General features: G+C 44.1%; 1 long non-coding RNA gene across 1 annotated transcript in view; it reads left to right on the top strand.

Moving 5' to 3' along the window:
• The window catches only part of LOC105549477, a 22853-nt gene extending 16074 nt beyond the window's left edge, over positions 1 to 6779 (top strand). The window contains exons 2-3 of the long non-coding RNA XR_001007543.1: positions 3836 to 3962; positions 6475 to 6779. This is a non-coding gene — a long non-coding RNA (uncharacterized LOC105549477). The remainder of the gene's footprint in view (positions 1 to 3835; positions 3963 to 6474) is intronic.
• The last annotated feature ends 695 nt before the right edge of the window (positions 6780 to 7474 follow it).

Raw genomic sequence — 7474 nt, 5'->3', positions numbered from 1 at the left:
TTCACCATGTTGGCCAGGAAGGTCTCGATCTCTTGACCTTGTGATCCACCTACCTTGGCCTCCCAAAGTGCTGGGATTACAGGCGTGAGCTGCTGTGCCCTGCCAACTCTTCTTAATTTTAATTATGTTGAATTTGTCAGTTCTCTTCTTTATACTTATTTTCTAACATAAGAAAATTCTTCCTTTGCTCGTGTGGCTTTGCAAGGTTTAGCCCCATAGCTGCTATCATGGGCTAGCATTGAGTGCCTGTGGCTTTTCCAGGTGCAGGGTCCTAACTCTTGGTAGATCTACCATTCTGGGGTCTGGAAGATGGTCCTCTTCTCAAAGTTCCACTAGGCAGTACCCCAGCAGGTACTCTGGGGGCTCCAACCCCACACTTCTCCCCCATACTGCCCTGGTAGAGGTTCTCCATGAGGACTCTGCCCCTGCAGCAGGCTTCTGCCTGGACATCCAGGCTTTTCCATACATCCTCTGAAATCTAGGTGGAGGCACCCAAGCCTCAACCTTTGCATTCTGCACACCTGCAGGCTTAACACCACATGGAAGCCGCCAAGGCTTATGGCTTGCACCCTCTGATACAGTGGCCCAAGCTGTATCTGGGGGCCTTTGAGCCAAGGCTGGATCTGGAGCAGCTGGGATTTAGGGTAGTGGTGTCATGAAGCCGTGCAGGGCAGTGGGGCCCTGGGTCTGGCTCACAAACCATTCCTCCCTGCTAGGCTTCTGGGCCTGTGATGGGAGGGGCTTCCATGAAGGTCTCTGAAATACCTTAAAGGCTTTTTCCCCAGTGTCTTCGCTGTTAACACTTGGCTCCTTTTTGCTTATGCAAATTTATACAGCCTGCCTGATTCCTTCCCTGAAAATGTGCTTTCTTTTCTACCACATGGCCAGGCCGCACATTTTCTAAATTTTTTACTCTGCTTTGCCCCTTTAAATAGAAGTTGCAGTTTTGTGGCATTTCTTTGAGCATAGGCTGTTAGAAGCAGCCAGGTCCTATCTTGAATGCTTTGCTGCTTTCAAATTTCTTCCACTAGATACCCTAAGTTATCATTCTTAAGTTCAAAAGTTCCACAGATCCTGGCTGGGCACAGTGGCTCACACCTGTAACCTAGCACTTGGGGAGGCTGAGGCGGGCGGATCACCTGAGGTCAGAAGTTTGAGACTAGCCTGGCCAACATGGTTAAAACCCTGTCTCTACTAAAAGTTCAAAACTTAGCTAGGCGTGGTGGCGCATGCCTATAATCCCAGCTACCCGGGAGGCTGAGGCAGGAGAAGTGCTGGAACCCAGGAGGCGGAGGCTGCAGTGAGCCGAGATTGTCCCACTGCACTCCAGCCTGGGCGACAGAGTCACCACTCAGTTGCAAACAAAAACAAAAACAAAAACAAAAAAGTCCACAGATCCCTAGGGCAGAGGCACAGTACAGCCAAGCTCTTGGCTAAGGAAAAACAAAAATGACCTCTGCTTCAGTTCCCAATAAATACTAATAAGTATTGTCCTTTCCATCTGAGATTTCCTCAGCGTGAACTTTATTGTCTATATCACTATCAGTATTTTGGTCACAACCATTCAGCAAGCCTCTAGAATGTCCCAAACTCCCTCATCTTCCTGTTGTCTTCTGAGCCCTCCACACTCTTCCAACCTCTGCCTGTTAAGAAGTTCCAAAGCCAGTTCCACATTTTCAGATATCTTGATAGCAGTGCCCCACTTCTCAGTACCAATTTTCTTGTATTACTCCATTCTTGCAGTGTGATAAATACCTGAGACCGGATAATTTATAAAGAAAAGAGGTTGAATTGGCCCATGATTCTGCAGACTGTATAGGAAGCATGGTACAGGAAGGATGGCATCTGCTCAGCTTCTGGGGAGGCCTTGGGAAACTGACAATCATGGTGGAAGGCAAAGGGGGAGCAGCACTTCACATGGCCAGAGAAGGAACAAGAAGAGAGCAGGGCAAGGTGCCACAGACTTTTAAATGACCAGTTCTCACAAGAACTTACATCACAAGAACAGTCCCACAAAGATTGTGCTAAACCATTCATGAAGTACCACCATCCAATCACCTCCCACCAGGCCCCACCTCCAATATTGGGAATTAGAATTTGACATGAGATTTGGGTGGAGATTCAAATCCAAACCACGTCCTTTTGCTTTTTTCTGTTTTCTGTTTGCAGGGTAGATTTTTCTCTATCCCTTTACTTCGAGCCTAAGGGTGTCACTGTGTGTGAGATGGGTCTCTTGAAGACAGCATACCATTGGATCTTGCTTCTTTATCCAGGTTGCCACTGTGCATTTTAATTGGGGCATTTAGCCTGCTTACAGTCAAGGTTAGTATTTATTAATATGTGTAGACTCGATCCTGTCATGTTGTTAGCTGGTTATTATGCAGACTTGTTTGTGTGGTTGTTTTATAGTGTCACTGGTCTGTGAACTTAAGTGTGCTTTTGTGGTGGCTGGTATTTAGCACTCCCTTCAGGACTTCTTGTACAGATGTTCTTTTATTGTAACCGCACAGGATGGGCTCTGTCCCCCAAATAACATGTGGTGATGAAACACGTGAAATGTTATCTGCCAGGGTCACTCATTACAGACTCTGTGCCCAGAGTATTTTTTCATGGCTCTGTTTTCTGTTAGTTGTAATAGAATACTTGAAATCTGGCTGGGCATGGTGGCTCATGCCTGTAATCCCAACACTTTGGGAGGCTGAGGCAGGTGGATCGTTTGAGGCCAGGAGTTTGTGAACAGCCCAGCCAACATGGTAGAACCCCATCTCTACTGAAATACAAAAACAAAGCCGCCATGGTGGTGCATGCCTGTAATCCCAGCTACTTGGGAGGCTGAGGCAGGAGAATTACTTGAACTGGGAGGTTGAGGCTGCAGTGAGCCAAGATTGCCCCACTGCATTCCAGCCTGTGCAACACAGCAAGACTGTTTCAAAACAAACAAATAAAAAAACACCCCTGAATTTGGGTTAATATATAAAAAATACCTATTTTGTACAATTCTCAAAGTTTGGAAATCCAAGGGCAAATGGGGGGTACATCTGGTGAAAGCTTCTTGCTCTTTACTATCTGAGGCAGTGGAGATCACTAGGCAAGGGGGCTGATTGTGCTAACCCTGGTCTGTTTCTCTTCTTACAAGGCCACAAGTCTTATTTGTAGGATAACCCATTAATTCATTACCTCTTCAGTTCATCAGTGGATTAATCCATTCATGAGGCAGAGTCCTCATGACCTCTTAAAGGCCCTGCTTTCAGTACTGACACATTGGGGATCAAATTTCGTTATGAGCTTTGGAAGGGGAAATTATTCACACCTAGCAAGGGCTGATTAGGTACACTGCTTCAGCTGAAAATATCAGACTGAGGGAAAATGGGAATTAGGCAGATACCATATTGTTTGCGTAAGTAGTTAAGGAACACACAACCCCATGTGTTATGTTGGTGCAGGTCTTCCTAAATCTAGCCCCTAGATACTATCAGAAGTTCAACTTTCTAAATAAACATGTAAGACTATGCAGTTATGTTTGGGACTTTCTCATGAGAGGTAGTACCGACCCACTATACAGAGAGACACTAGAGGTGATCCAGGTAGCATATCTCAGTCCCTGAAATCACCAGTGAGAGGCGTGTCCCTGTTGGCTGTTACTTTACTGAATATATTCAGTTCTAGCATCAGAATTGCTGTGATGGAGAAAGTGAGTGTAGACAGGAAAGGCTGACCAAGTCATTGAATAATTGTTTGGAGTCTATAGCATTGTGTGAACTTCCTCTAAAGTGAGTGTAGATTCCTAGCGCTGTCAGTCTGAACCTTCCTTCTCTGCACATGTGGGATGTTTCAGGACTCAGTGACCTTTGAGGATGTGGCTGTGACCTTCACCCAGGAGGAATGGGCTTTGCTGGGACCTTCCCAGAAGAATCTCTACAGAGATGTGATGCGGGAAACCTTCAGGAACCTGATGTCTGTAGGTAAGGATGACATCATTTCTTCACTTAGTCAATTACAGAACAAGTGTTTCCTGGTCATCTCCATTGCTCAATGATTTGGAACATAGTAGGCAATACAGTAGACCCTTGAACAAGGTGGGGGCTACAGACTCTGATCGTTCACACAATCAGATGCCTGTGAATTTAGAGTCCCTAAAAAGTTACTAATAGATGACTGTAGACCAGAGCTTTATTGATAACAAAGTCTATTAACACGTATTTTATGTTTGGTATATATCTATATACATATATATGGCCAGGTGTGGGGGCTCACACCTGTAATTCCAGTACTTTGGGAGGCTGAGGCGGGAGGATTGCTTGAGTTCAGGATTTTGAGACCAGCTGTAGCAATGAAGTGATAATCCTGTCTGTATAAAAAATTAAATTAGCCAGGCATGGTGGCACACCTGTGTTCCTAGCTATTCAGAAGGCTGAAGCAGCAGGTTTGCTTGAATTGGGAAGGTTGAGCTTGTGGTAAACCATGATTGTACCACTACACTTTAGCCTGGGCAACAGAGTGAGTCCCTGTATGAAAAAAATAAAAATAAAAATAAATAATAAATGTGTGTGGCTGGGCACAGTGGCTCACGCCTGTAATCCCAGCACTTTGGAAGGCCGAGGCAGGTGAATCACTTGAGGTCAGGAGTTCGAGACGAGCCTGGCCAACATCATGAACCCCCCCATCTCTATTAAAAATACAAAAATTAGCTGGGTGTGGTGGTAGGCACCTGTAATCCCAGCTACTTGGGAGGCTAAGACATGAGAATCACTTGAACCTGGGAGGGGGAGGTTGCAGTGAGCCAAGATCACACCACTGCACTCCAGCCTGGGTGACAGACTGAGACTTTTTTTTTTTTTTGAGACAGTGTGTGTGTATATATATGTTTAAGACAGTGTCTCTTAGACATAGACTTGCTAGGTCTACAGGCGAGTGCCACCATCCCCAGCTACTTTTTGTACAATTTTTTTGTAAGGTGGAGGGTCTGGAACTCTTGGCCTCAAGCTTTCCCCCTCCCTAGCATCCCAAAGTGCAGGAATTACAGGCATGAGCTACCATGCCAAGCCTGTTTGGTATATTATATGTACTGTATTCTTACAATAAAGCAAGTTTTTCTTTGGAAAAGGTTATCAAAAAAATTAGAAGATATATTGACTTTAGTAAGTCAAAGTGGATTATCAAGATGTTCTTCCTTGTCTTCACATTGAGTAACCTGAGCAAAAGGAGGGCTTGGTCTTGCTCTTAGGGATGGCAAGAGCTGATGAAAACATGCATGAGTGGACTATGCAGTTCAAACCCATGTTGGCCAAGGTTCAACTGAACTTTGGTGAATAAATCAGCCATGGCCACAGTGTCCCATGAACATAGAATCTAGTAATTTTTCTGTAATTTTGTAATAACTTATGACTTTTATGGGTCTAAATTTTATTCCTAAAATGTAAAGACCAGATCACTGAAGATCAGTACAAGAATTCCAGAAGAAATATAAGGTAAACTGCACTTACAACCTAGAGCTATGTCCCTTAAGATATTGTTAGAATGGACCAGGTGTGGTGGCTCACGCCTGTAATCCCAGCACTTTGGGAGGCTGAGGCAGGTGGATCACGAGGTCAGGTGATTGAGACCATCCTGGTTAACATGGTGAAACCCTGTCTTTACTAAAAATACAAAAAATTAGCTAGGCGTGGTGGCGGGTGCCTGTAGTCCCAGCTGCTCAGGAGGCTGAGGCAGGAGAATGGCTTGAACCCAGAGGCATAGGTTGCAGTGAGCCAAGATCGCGCCACTGTACTCCAGCCTGAGTAACAGAGTGAGACTCTGTCTCAAAAAAGAAAAAAAAAGATACTGTTAGAATGACAAAATAATTTTAAAAGCAAGCAAAGAAAATGAAGCAGTCTTCAAATTCATTCATTTTTAGAAAAATTTTTCCAGGCTGGGCATGGTGGCTCACGCCTGTCATCCCAGCACTTTGGGAGGTCAAGGGAGGCAGACTGCTTGAGCCCAGGAGTTCAAGACCAGCCTGGGCAACATGGTGAAACCCCATCTCTACAAAAATATAAAAGTTAGCCAGGCATGGTGGCATGCGCCTGAGGTCCCAGCTATTAGGGAGGATGGCTTGAACTCAGGAGGTCAAGGGGGTGATGAATCGTGAACATTCCACTGCACTTCAGCCTGGGTGACAGAGTGAGACCCTGTCTCCAAAAAAAAATTTTTTTCCAAAAAAAAATATACTTCCACAAAACATAAATATCCAGTGTTTTCAAAATAGTTGCCCTGGAACCAGTGTTAACATTGATGTTCACAGTCAATTTCTTTTGATAATAAGTGTAATGCAGCCCTCTTGCAGAGTATTCGGTCCATTGACATTTACACCATTCAGACAGGCCAGAAAACGTACACTTTCCATCATAATGTAAAATATGTAAATCAGATACCTACTAATGAACATAAAATCATTTATAAACCAACCCTTTGTATTGTGCTTCTGATTTCTCACAGCAGTCATATGGTAGAGAGAGTCTGTGAAGGTAAAGAAGATGGTCAATGTGAAGAAATCTTAAGCCTTATTCCACATGGTATAACGAAGACGACCATGTGAAAGCAGTGTGTGTGGAGAAGGCAACATGGATCATTCATCTCTTAATTGCTGCATCAGAGCTGACACTGGACACAAATCATATGAGTATCAGGAACACAGAAGCCACATAAGCAGTGTGTGAAAACCTTCAGCTTTTGCCACTCCTTTCAAACGCATGAAAAGCCTCACACTGGAAAGAAACTCCATGATTGTAGGAAATGTGGAAAAACCTTCATTTCTGTTCAAACCTTTCGAAGAAACCTGGTAATTCACAGTGAAGAGGAACCTTATAAATGTAAGTTTTGTGGGAAGGCTTTTGATAATCTACATTTATATCTTACCCATGAAAGAACTCACACTGAGGGGGAAACCTCATGAATGTAAACGATGTGGTAAATCCTTTGGTTATGCCACTACCCTTTGAGTACACGGAAGAACTCACACTGGAGAGAAGCCATATGAATGTAGTAAATGTGGGAAACCCTTCCGTTGTCCCAGTTCCTTTCATAGACATACAAAGTTTCTCTCCAGTGTGAGTCCTTTCAGGTGTAAACAATGTGGGAAAACGTCCAAGTGTTCCAATTACATTCAAATGCATGAAAGAACTCACACTGAGAAAAACCCTATGCATGTCAGCAATGTGGGAAAGTGTTATCTCATCTCATAAGCTTTCAAAGACACGTGGTAATGCACACTGAAGATGGACCTCATAAATGTGAAATATGTGGGAAACCTTTTCCTCACCCTATTCATTTAGAAGACATGAAAGGACTCACACTGGAGAGAAACCCTGTGAATGTAAGCAATGTGGGAGAGCCTTCAGTTGTTCCAGTTCCATTTGAAAACATGCAAGAATTCACTCCGGAGAGAAACCCTATATATGTAAACAATGTGGCAAAGCCTTTAGATATCCCAGTTCTG

Source organism: Mandrillus leucophaeus, unplaced genomic scaffold (genome assembly GCF_000951045.1).
Source record: "Mandrillus leucophaeus isolate KB7577 unplaced genomic scaffold, Mleu.le_1.0 Scaffold440, whole genome shotgun sequence".
NCBI lineage: Eukaryota > Metazoa > Chordata > Mammalia > Primates > Cercopithecidae > Mandrillus > Mandrillus leucophaeus.
The sequence above is the reverse complement of the archived record's forward strand: the minus strand, read 5'-3'. Positions and strand labels throughout refer to the sequence as shown.